Source organism: Ceratotherium simum, chromosome 32 (assembly GCF_057802395.1).
Source record: "Ceratotherium simum simum isolate JZ-2026a chromosome 32, ASM5780239v1, whole genome shotgun sequence".
Classification (NCBI taxonomy): Eukaryota; Metazoa; Chordata; class Mammalia; order Perissodactyla; family Rhinocerotidae; genus Ceratotherium; species Ceratotherium simum.
This window is the reverse complement of record NC_141931.1, coordinates 13,717,259-13,729,418: the sequence shown is the minus strand read 5'-3', so window position 1 is coordinate 13,729,418 and position 12,160 is coordinate 13,717,259. Positions and strand designations below refer to the sequence as shown.

Here is a 12,160-nt window from a genome sequence, read left to right as displayed (position 1 = left end):
AAACTATTGCGTCATCCCCACAAAAGATTTCATGTCTGGAGGGGAAATGGAGAGGGGCTTGGGATGGGGGGCGCCAAGGAATAATCGAAAGCAAGGGACCAGCCCGGTGGCGCAAGCGGTTAGGTGTGCACGTTCCGCTGCGGCGGCCCGGGGTTCGCGGGTTCGGATCCCGGGCGCGCACCGACGCACCGCTTGTTAAGCCATGCTATGGCGGCGTCCCATATAAAGTGGAGGAAGATGGGCATGGATGTTAGCCCAGGGCCAGTCTTCCTCAGCAAAAAGAGGAGGATCAGCAGATGTTAGCTCAGGGCTGGTCCTCCTCACAAAAAAAAAAAAAAAAAAGCAAGGGAAAACAGAAGGGTTAATTAGCATATACGTACTAGTACTGAGACTGATGCCCTTCTTTTCTCGTCTCAGCTTGTAGAACGTTGACAATCGGGCATCTCCCTTAAGCGGGATTTGACAGTCTTTCTCTAGAATTTGATCAGCCCCAGAGCAAAGACCCACTCAGAGATTCCCCACTAAACAGCCAGCCTACTGTGGTATGTGTGGTACCTACTGAAGTGCTGTCAGTAGGTACCACACATAACTTTTTAGCGACTCATGTTTTAATGGGAGCTGACACCCAAGTATCAACAGATATCCAAGGAGAGCCTCTAATATGAAAGACAGACACTGCAAAGTTAGAGGGAACGGTCCACAAGACCAGCCACACTTCTGACACCAACTGCAAATGTGGAGGTCCCCAAGACCACCCTTAGGTTTGACAATTTGCTAGAACTCACAGAACTTACTGAAAGCTGTTACCCTTACAGTTATGGTTTACTACAGCTAAAGCATACAGATTAAAATCAGCCAAAGGAGGAAGTGCCTAGGGCAGAGTCCTAACACGGAGTTTCTGTTGTCCTCTCCCCATGGCCATGGATGTCATTAACTCCTCCCAGTAATGGTGTGTGGCAATTCGCACAGAGTATTGCCAACCAGGGAAGCTCACCGTGGTGTCCAGAGTTTTTATTGGGGTCCCATGTTGTAAGTATAGCTGACTGTCCACATGGCTGATCTCGGTCTTCAGCCCCTCAGAAGGTCAAGATGATTCAGCATGACCCAAACCACCCACCCTAAATCATGTTGTTGGTGTCTCTCAAAGCCCCAGAGGCAAACAAAGACATTTTTGCATGACATTCCAAAGGCTTAGAGATTACCTCCAGGAGCCTAAGGCAAAGGCCAGAACTCTTTTGGGACAAGATTAAATTCTTTACTCTCCAGGCCACTTGGTTTTTGGCCCAGGCTTTCTTACAGCAAATCAGTGAGTACCTAGAATTCCCAGGGTAACATGTCTCTGCGCAAACTCTTTCCATTTTATGATGAAATACTTCTGGGCACTGCCCTCTCCATTTGAGTATTTCTTCGACATCATCCAAGACATTTTGGGTATTTCAGGTTTCAAGATTATTTTATGTCCTTCAGTCACAGCGGCAATTTCTATTAACGTCTGATAGCAAGCTAGTAATCCCTCAAATGGGAATTTTATGGTCCAAAATTCCCGTGGTCGCTGCTGGGTAGCGCTCACTGGCTTTTACCACAAGCCTCAGTCTGCACTCCACACAGGGCTATTGTATAGAGAATTTGTCTGTGCCAGCACTTGAACTTCTCCCAGGGCATTAATTAAAGTAAGAACCTTTTTGTCCACCAGATGTTCTATACTGTTTCAAATTAACAACCTGTGTGGGCTTGGGCAATCTTATTGGTTTCAGTTGAGCATGTCAAATCAATACTGGCTGAAAGGCAGATTTACATGCCATCTGTTTTACAATACGAGGTAGGAGAATTGTTCCTCAGTCTGACACAAATCTATCCTCATAATACAACCAGATAAAAGAGACACAAACACTGCTCACATGAACTCTGCTCGATTATTCCAACTTTCATTCAAATTTTCACCTTGATCCTGTCAACCGGTGCATCCCTATATCCTCCCAGTCTAAGTGTAGCCCCATTAGGACTTTACCAACAGATTTTGGAATCACAGTGCATTGGACTCCCATGTCAAGGAATCCCAGAAAAGTCTCTTCTCCACCATCTGACTGTTTTACCCACTCATGTGCATATGGCCTTGAGTCTTCAGACAGGCATCGAGGCAAGGGACCCAGGCCCTTTGGTCAATCCTTATCTTGATTAGCAAGGGATCCAGGCCCTTTTGTCAATCCTTATCTTGATTAAATTGCCGAACTATCAGCCTGGGTGATTGGAGATCAGATTTCCGTTTGTCATCTTTGTCTTCCGGCTTTTTAAATTTCTCAAAACTGGGATAAATAGAGCAGACTCGGTTAGAAGCCTTCAGGGTTGGGGGACCAGCAGGGGTTCACATCAGTCCTCCCAAGTTCCAAGAGTGCTGCATTGAGACTCTCGTTTTGACACTATCAGCGTCTACTTTATTCCTCCTATTTCTTAACTACCATTTAAAGAGATATATCCTGCTGGGACAAGTTTTTTAACTCTCCCTTTTCTCTTTCCCCATTCTCTTATGAATCACTCTAACCTTCTTCACTACCTGTTGTTTCAACAAACCTTTTCCCTTTGGTAATGGCCCAGAGGCTAGCAGCTTTAGCTTAGAGTCCAAGCTTGTCCCAAGTATAAACCAGATTCAGATTACAAACCAGAATCCAAGCTTGGCCTAGTGTCAGGATCTGCCCCAACATTCTCCCTTACTTTCATTTTAGCTGTTACAGACAACAATAACCAAGGGATTGTATATTTAGCTTGTTTCTTGTTATTCTGCATTTGCGCATGCATCCAGTGAGCCAGCTCCTTGGAGTTGGATCTATCATTTCTAAATTCCAATGTTAACTTTTACCTCCAGTAACTGATGGCAGCAGAGCTGCAGTTGCATACCGTGGGTGACGCTACAGCCATCCAAGAATCAAAGGTTCATCACCCCATACCCTCTCATCCTTCCTCTCCCCAAACCACAGCTTCCAGTGAGTTCTGTGAGTCCTTTCAGTGACTTATCAAGCCTAAGTGTGGTCTGAGGAACCCTGGACTTGCAGTTGGTATCAGAAGTGAGGGTGGTCTTGTGCACTATTCCTTCTAACTTCACAGACACCAAAGTAACAAACAGAAAGTAGCAACTTGGAGGAAACAGAAGCTATGTGGGGAGAAGAAAGTTAAAAAAAAAAAAACAACTGAGAGATAAGATATTATACCACAAAACAAGAATAAAATATTCTAAAAAAAAATCAGGAAAAAAGGTTTTTAGAAGTTATAAATATCTTATTAGAAACTAAAAACCTGGGGCTGGCCCTGTGGTGTAGTGGTTAAGCTCACACACTCCACTTCAGCGGCCTGGGGTTCATGGGTTCGGATCCTGGGTGCCCACTTACACACAGCTTATCAAGCCGTGCAGTGGTGGCATCCCATATACAAAGTAGAGGAAGATCGGCAACAGATGTTAGCTCAGGGCCAATCTTCCTCACCAAAAACACAATAGAAAAGTTGAAAATTAACATTGAGGAAATTTCTCAGAAAGAACAAAAGAGATAGGAGAGAGAGTTGGATTTCCAAACAACTATACAAGTCCTGAAAAATATGTTACAGAAAATATTTTATGATAAACATTTGCCTGAGTATTATAAAGGAGATTTTATTAACATTATTTATCTTTTATTCACTGTTATTTTCATCCTAAAAGGAAGTATTTAAAAAATTAACTTTATTTTGCTCTCTTTTTTTGTGTGAAAATGTTTTTTTTTTTAGTATTTTTTTTATTGTGAAATTTTTGTTGTACATTATTGTTTATCAGTCACCATATAAGTGCATCCCTCCACCCCTTGTGCCCAACCCCCACCCCCCTAGGCCCTGGTAACCACCAAAGAGTTCTTTCTGTCCGTCTGTTAGTTTATCTTCCACATATGAGTGAAATCATGCACTGTTTGTCTTTCTCTTTCCGGCTTATTTCACTTAACATAATACCCTCCAGGTCCGTCCATGTTGTTGCAAATGAGACGATTTTGTCTTTTTTTATGGCTGAGTAGTATTCCACAGTACATATATACCACATCTTCTTTATCCATTCATCAGGCAAGGGACACTTGGTAGCTTCCATGTCTTTGCTATAGTGAATAATGCTGCGATGAACATAGAGATGCATAAGCCTCTTTGGATTGTTGATTTCAGGTTCTTTGGGTAGATACCCAGTAGTGGGATAGCTGGATCATAAGATATTTCTATTTTTAATTTTTTGAGGAATCTCCATACTGTTTTCCATAGAGGCTGCACCAGTTTGCATTCCCACCAGCAGTGGATTAGGGTTCCCGTTTCTCCACAACCTCTTCAGCTTTTGTTGTTTTTTGTCTTGGTGATTATAGCCATTCTAACGGGTGTAAGGTGATATCCTGGTGTGGTTTTGATTTGCATTTCCCTGATGATTAATGATGTCGAACGTCTTTTCATGTGCCTGTTGGCCATCTGTATATCTTCTTTGGAGAAGTGTCTGTTCATTTCCTCTGCCCATTTTTTGATCGGGTTGTTTGTTTTTTTGTTATTCATCAGTTGTGTGAGTTCTTTATATATTATGGAGATTAATCCTTTGTCAGATATATGGTTTGCAAATATTTTTTCCCAGCTGGTGGGTTCCCTATTCATTTTGATCCTGGTTTCATTTGCCTTGTAGAAGCTCTTTAATCTGATGAAGTCCCACTTGTTTATTTTTTCTTTTGTTTCCCTTGTCTGAGTAGACATGGAATTCAAAAAGATCCCTTTATGGCTGATGGCAAGTAGTATACTACCTATATTTTCCTCCAGGAATTTTATAGTTTCAGGTCTCACCATCAGGTCTTTGATCCATTTTGAGTTAATTTTTGTGAATGGCAAAAGAAGGTGGTCTACTTTCATTCTTTTGCAAGTGGCTGTCCAGTTTTCCCAGCACCATTTATTGAAGAGACTTTCCTTTCTCCACTGTATGTCCTTAGCTCCTTTGTCAAAGATTAGCTGCCCATAAATATGAGGTTTTATTTCTGGACTTTCAATTCTGTTCCATTGATCTGTGTGTCTGTTTTTGTACCAGTACCATGCTGTTTTAATTACTATTGCTTTGTAGTATGTTTTGAGGTCAGGGATTGTGATGCCTCCAGCCTTGTTCTCCTTTTTCAGGATTGCTTAGCTATACGGGGTCTTTTGTTACCCCATATGAATGTTAGTATTCTTTGTTCTATTTTTATGAAGAATGTCCTTGGGATTCTGATTGGGATTGCATTGAATCTGCACATTGCTTCAGGTAGTATGGACATTTTAACTGTGTTTATTCTTCCAATCCAAGTGCGTGGAATATTTTTCCATTTCTTTATGTCATCATTGATTTCAGTCAATAATGTCTTACAGTTTTCATTATATAGGTCTTTTACTTCCTTGGTTAAATTTACTCCTAGATATTTTATTCTTTTTGCTGCAATTGTAAATGGGATTGTCTTCTTGAGTTCTCTTTCTGTTAGTTCGTTGTTGTTATATAGAAATGCAACTGATTTCTGTAAGTTGATTTTTTGCCCTGCCACTTGGCTGTAGTTGTTGATTATTTCTAATAGTTTTCCAATGGATTCTTTAGGGTTTTCTATATATAAGATCATGTCATCTGCAAACAGCAAGAGTTTCACTTCTTCGTTGCCTATTTGGAGTCCTTTTATTCCTTTTTCTTGCCTAATTGCTCTGGCCAGAACCTCCAGTACTGTGTTGAATAAGAGTGGCGAGAGTGGGCACCCTTGCTATATTTGGTTTGCCAATATTTTGTTGAGGATTTTTGCATCTACGTTCATCAGGGATATTGGTCTGTAGTTTTTCTTCTTAGTATTGTCTTTGCCTGGCTTTGGTATCAGGGTGATGTTGGCCTCGTAGAATGTGTTGGGAAGTGTTCCATCTTCCTCTATTTTTTGGAATAGTTTGAGAAGGATAGGTATTAAGTCTTCTTTGAATGTTTGGTAAAATTCTCCAGAGAAGCCATCTGGTCCTGGACTTTTATTTTTTGGGAGGTTTTTGATTACTGCTTTAATCTCTTTACTTGTGATTGGTCTCTATTTTTTCTTGATTCAGTTTTGGGAGGTTGTATGAGTCTAGGAATTTATCCATTTCTTCTAGATTATCCAATTTGTTGGCATACAGTTTTTCATAGTATTCTCTTATAATCTTTTGTATTTCTGTGGTATCTGTTGTAATTTTTCCTTTTTCATTTCTAATTTTATTTATTTGAGCCTTCTCTCTTTTTTTCTTGGTGAGTAGGCTAAGGGTTTGTCAATTTTGTTTATCTTCTCAAAGAACAAGCTCTTTGTTGCATTTATCCTTTCTACTGTTTTTTTAATTTCAATTTCATTTATTTCTGCTCTGATTTTTATTATTTCCCTCCTTCTGCTGACTTTAGGCTTTGTTTGTTCTTCTTTTTTCTAATTCTGTTAGGCATAGTTTGAGGTTGCTTATTTGGGATTTTTCTTGTTTGTTAAGGCGGGCCTGTATTGCTATGAGTTTCCCTCTCAGGATCGCTTTTGCTGCATCCCATATGAGTTGATGTAGTGTATTTTCATTTTCATTTGTCTCCAGATATGCTCTGATTTCTGCTTTAATTTCATCAATGATCCATTGGTTGTTTAGTAGCATGTTGCTGAGTCTCCACAGCTTTGTCACTTTCCCGGTTTTTTCCTTGTAGTTGATTTCTAACTTCATGGCATTATGGTCTGAAAAGATGCTTGTTATGCTTTCAATCTTCTTAGATTTATATAAGCATGCCTTGTTTCCCAACATATGGTCGATTCTTGAGAATGTTCCATGTGCTCTTGAGAAGAATGTGTAATCTGCTGTGTTTGGATGGAGTGCTCTGTGTATGTCTATTAAGTCCATCTCCTCTAGTTTTTCATTTAGGTCCATTATTTCCTTATTTATTTTCTGTCTGGATGATCTGTCCATTGATGAGAGTGGGGTGTTAAGATCATCTACTATTATTGTGTTGTTGTTAATATCTCCTTTTAGGTTTGTTAATAGTTGCTTTATGTACTTTGGTGCTCCTATGATGTTGGGTGCATATATATTTATAATTCATATGTCTTATTTGTGGAGCGTCCCTTTTATCATTATATATTGCCCCTCTTTGTCTCTCTTAACCTGTTTTATCTTGAAGTCAACTTTGTCTGATATAAGTATGGCAACACCTGCTTTCTTTTGTTTGCCATTAGCTTGGAGTATTGTCTTCCATCCTTTCACTCTGAGCCTGTGTTTGTCTTTAGAGCTGAGATGAGTTTCCTGGAGGCAGTATATTGTTGGGTCTTGTTTTTTAATCCATCCCACCACTCTGTGTCTTTTGATGGGAGAGTTCAGTCTATTTACATTTAGGGTAATTATTGATATATAGGGGCTTGTTGTTATTTTATCACTTTTTTCCAGTTCTTTTGCATTTCTTTTGTTTCTCGTCCCATGTGTTTCAGACTACCAATTTAGTTTGGTAGTTCTGTATGGGGGTTTGCTTAGTTTTCTCTGTCTTTATCACGTGTGATTCTGTTCTGATTATTTGGTTAGTGGTTACCATTAGGTTTGTATAAAAAATCTCATGGATGTGATTGTCCATTTTTTGATGGCCTCTTATTCCATTAGATTAAGTCAATTCGATCCCTTTCCTTTTCCCCTTCTAGGTTATTGTTGTCACATCTTATTCCTTCTTGTGTTGTGAGTTTGTGTTTAACATGACAAGGTTTTATTTATGCTTGGTGCTTACCTTCCCTTGATCTTTGGTTCCATAATTGAGTGTTTGCTAATCTATTTTGATAGAGGACTGTAATTTTTCTTGTTTTGTCAACGTATTTTTCTCCTTGTTCAAAACTTTGAATCCCTTTTCTCTTTTTTTCCTAAGGAATGAGGGCCTTGTTGAGCACTTGTTGTAGTGGGGGTCTTGTGGCAATGAACTCCCTTAGTTTTTGTTTATCTGGGATAGTTACTTTTTCTCCATCATATCTGAAGGAATTTTTGCTGGATAGAGTATTCTTGGATGAAAGTTTTTGTCCTTCAGAATTTTGAATATATCGTTCCACTCTCTCAAGCCTGTAAAGTTTCTGTCAAGAAATCAGCTGAAAGCCTGATAGGAAATCCTTTGTATGTTATTTTTTTTTAGTCTAGCTGCCCTTAATATTTTTTCTTTGTTGTTGACTTTTGCCAGCTTTACTACTATATGCCTTGGAGAAGGTCTTTTCGTGTTGATATATTTAGGAGCTCTATTGATTTCGTTCACTGGTATTTCCAGCTCCTTCCCCAGGTTTGGGAAGTTCTCAGATATTATTTCTTTGAACAAGTTCTCTGCTCCTTTTTCCATCTCTTCTCCCTCTGGAATACCTATTACCCTTATGTTGGATTTCCTAATTGAATCGGATATTTCTCAGAGAGTTTCTTCATTTCGTTTTAGTCTTAGCTCTCTTTCTCCTTCCATCTGGAGCATTTCTGCATTGCTGTCCTCAATATTGCTAATTCTTTCCTCCATATTGTCAGCTCTGATGCTTAAGGCTTCCAGATTTGTCTTTATCTCCTCTATTGTGTTTTTCATCGCTAAGATTTCTGATTGTTATTTTTTTATAGTTTCTATCTCTTTCGTAAAGAAACTCCTGATTTCATTGAATTGTCTGTGTTTTCTTGTATTTCATTAAGGTTTTTTACAATGGCTATTTTGAATTCTCTGTCATTAAGGTTACACATTTCTGTGCTTTCTGGGTTGACTTCTGAGTGCTTGTCATTTTCCTTTTGGTCTGGAGATTTAATATATTTTTGCATGGTGCCTGTCGGTGTTGACTTACTTTTCCTCATAGTGAAAATATATGGTCACAGTTTCCTCTTGATGCCGCTGGGTGGGGGTCAAGGGCTGTGTATTCTGGCCCGCCTCAATCTGCAGGCACTCTTGTCGGCCCCTGGCTGATCTGAGGTGTGGCTGAGTGGAGGCTGCTGGGGGGGAAGCATGGAAACAGCTGTAGCTGGAGCACAGCTGGGTCGAAGCAGCTGGGGCTCAGGTGCGGGTGGGTTGAAGCAGCTGCAGCTGAAGTGCCGCTGGGCCAAAGAAGCTGGAACTGGAGTGTGCTGGGCTGAAGAAGGAGGAACTGGAGCGCCGCTGGGCCAAAGAAGCTGGAACTGGAGTGCACTGGGCCAAAGAAGCTGGAACTGGAGTTCGCTGGGCCAAAGAAGGAGGAGCTGGAGCACTGCTGGGCCAAAGAAGCTGGAACTGGAGTGTGGTGGGCCGAAGTTGCTGGCACCAAGTCAGCTAGAGTCTGGGCACAGGCCAAGCAGAAGCAGCTGGAGCCAGAACGGGCGCTGACAAGCCAAAAGAGCTGGGGCCATGGCATGGTGGAGCTGGGGAAGCTGGGGCCGTGGCTTGGTTCAGCTGGAGCAGCTGGGGCTGTGGCGTGGTGGGGACTAAGCTGCCGCTGCCTTTGGTGCAGGAGCGCAGGCTCACCCCGCTGCTGGTCCAGCCGGGCGCCTGGGGGCCACTGCCTGTGGGGGTGTGCAGTCACACTGCCCCTGCTGGTGGGACCTGGGTGCCAGGGGCCGCTGCCTCTGGGGACTGGGCTGAGCTGAAGCACTGCTGTGCTGAAGTGCCAGTCAGTTGGGCAGGGTGGGGGAGGGGCGCTTACTTCTGCCTCCCCAATCTCAGAGGTCTCTTGCCTCGCTGTCGCTCTCTGCTCTCCTGAGGGGCTAGCTTGTTGAAACTACCCTCGCAACAGTTCCGCTCCCTCTGTAGGGGGATCCTCTCGGGCTGTGAGAGGTCTTGGAGAGCACTGATTTTCACCCAGCGACCCGCCCCTCCCCCTCCTCTGAGATCCCCGTGGTCTCAGTGTCCAGGTCATAGTCCTTGGGGAAGGAAGGGAGCTCCTCTTACCTCCTTCCACTTACTCAGGAGATTCCAGCACCTCAGTCCTAGGGTGTACGGCTGCCTGGGTGCCTCAGACGTCCCCTGTGTTGTGTGAATAGCTTCTGTTGGAATATGAATGTCCTTTTTGTTGTGTCTTAGAGGGGAAGAGTTCGATGGGGGAAGCTCACTCTGCCATGATGTTGACATCACTCTAAAGGAGATTTTTAAGGGAACAAATGAAACCCACAAATAGAAAAATGAACAAATGGGGGGAAAAATCCAATAATATAAGGGTGGGTTAAATTGTGAAGTGCTCTGTGACCAATAAAAATTATTACGCCAATCAAAAATGAATGACATTGGGCCGGCCCTTTGGCTTAGCGGTTGAGTGCGCGTGCTCCGCTGCTGGTGGCCTGGGTTCGGATTCCTGGCGCGCACTGATGCACCACTTCTCCGGCCATGCTGGGGCTGCATCCCACATACAGCAACTAGAAGGACGTGCAGCTATGACATACAACTATCTACTGGGGCTTTGGGGGGAAAAAAAAATGAACGACATGAAAATATATGAAATTGTATTTACTTAGAAATTCAAGTAACAAAATAAATAAATAAAATTATTAAAAAAAAAAAAAGGGCCAGCCCCGTGGCTTAGCGGTTAAGTGCGCGCGCTCCGCTGCTGGCGGCCCAGGTTCGGATGCCGGGCGTGCACCGATGCACTGCTTCTCTGGCCATGCTGAGGCCGCGTCCCACATAGAGCAACTAGAAGGATGTGCAGCTATGACATACAACTATCTACTGGGGCTTTGGGGGAAAAAATAAATAAATAAATAAAATTATTTAAAAAAAAAAGAAATTCAAGTAACAAAAAAAATTCAGGTTACAAGACTATGCTTAATATGATCTTATTATTGGAAAATATATTTTATCTATGGCTATGTACATTTTAGCCATTTTTTATAGACAAAGGATACACAACAAAGAACTAACCGTGTTTATCTTCAGGTGGTAGGAATGTAAGTAACTTTTCCTCTTTTTCTGTATTTTCCAAATTTTCTATAATAAATCCGTTACTTTTGTAAATAGGAGGAAAAAATATTCTTTAAAAGATATGGTGCACGAGAGAGCGTGCTCCTTTCCTCTCTTTTTATTGTCATCTCCTAGAGCAAATGATCCACATTCTGGTTATCAACTCCACTGCCTCACACCTCTTCTAACCACCTTTCAAACATCTCCTAACTTCACATCCTAGCAGCCTGCGTCTCATCTCCTTCAACACTCGCTTTTCCTCCTTTCATCCTGTATACAAACAAGTAAAAACCCTGTAAAGGGACCCTGACATAATTCTTTTGTCTTTTCCTCCTTTCGTCCTGTATACAGACAAGTAAAAACCCTGTAAAGGGACCCTGACATAATTCTTTTGTATTTCACTCAATGCTTCACAAATAATAGGCATGAAATAAATACTTATGGAAGAAATAAACGAGTGTTAGAGAACAGGGACGTGTAGTAGTGGGAGGAATAGAGAAGTGCAGAGAGGTTTCATGGAGGTGGCAAGACCTGAGCTGGGCCTTGAAGGATGGCTAAAATTTGGGTGGCTCAAAGACAGCAACCAGGCATGCCAGGAAGAATCAAGAGTGTGGACGAGGACCGGCCCTCTGGCTTGGCGGTTGGGTGCGCGCGCTCCGCTACTGGCAGCCCAGGTTTGGATCCCGGGCACGCACTGACCCACCGCTTCTCCGGCCATGCTGAGACCGCGTCCCACGTACAGCAACTAGAAGGATGTGCAACTACACATACAACTATCTACTGGGGCTTTAGGGGAAAAAAGGAGGAGGATTGGCAATAGATGTTAGCTCAGAGCCGGCCTTCCTCAGCAAAAAGAGGGGGATTAGCATGGATATTAGCTCAGGGCTGATCTTCCTCACAAAAAAATTAAAAAATAAAAAAAAATAAGAGTGTGGGTGAAGAGGTGGACCTGGCCATGTAGCCTCAGGAGACATACAATAAACTCACCTGGTTGGAGTGCAGGTTGAGGGTTGGAAAGTGGTAAAGAGTAAATTTGGGGAGGTTGAGGATAGATGCAGAAGCATGTGTGTCAATCTGAGCCTATACTCTGTGGCAGTGGTTCTCAAACTTGGGTGGTTAAAAGGTTGTTTGGTTAAAACAGAGCTTTCTGGGCCCTAGTCCCAGAGTTTCTGTCTCAGTAGATCTGGGGTGAGACCTGAGATGTTACAGTTCTAGTATGTTCCCAGGTAATGCTGGATGCGCATTAGAACCATCTGAAATAGGACCTGAGTGCTG

At 42.3% G+C, this 12,160-nt stretch overlaps 1 long non-coding RNA gene across 1 annotated transcript in view; it reads right to left on the bottom strand.

Annotated features, from left to right (window-relative positions):
• Window positions 1-1,042, bottom strand: part of LOC147912967 (uncharacterized) — a 60,463-nt gene extending 59,421 nt beyond the window's left edge. The window contains exon 1 of the long non-coding RNA XR_015549348.1: window positions 995-1,042. This is a non-coding gene — a long non-coding RNA (uncharacterized LOC147912967). The remainder of the gene's footprint in view (window positions 1-994) is intronic.
• Window positions 1,043-12,160: the final 11,118 nt, after the last annotated feature.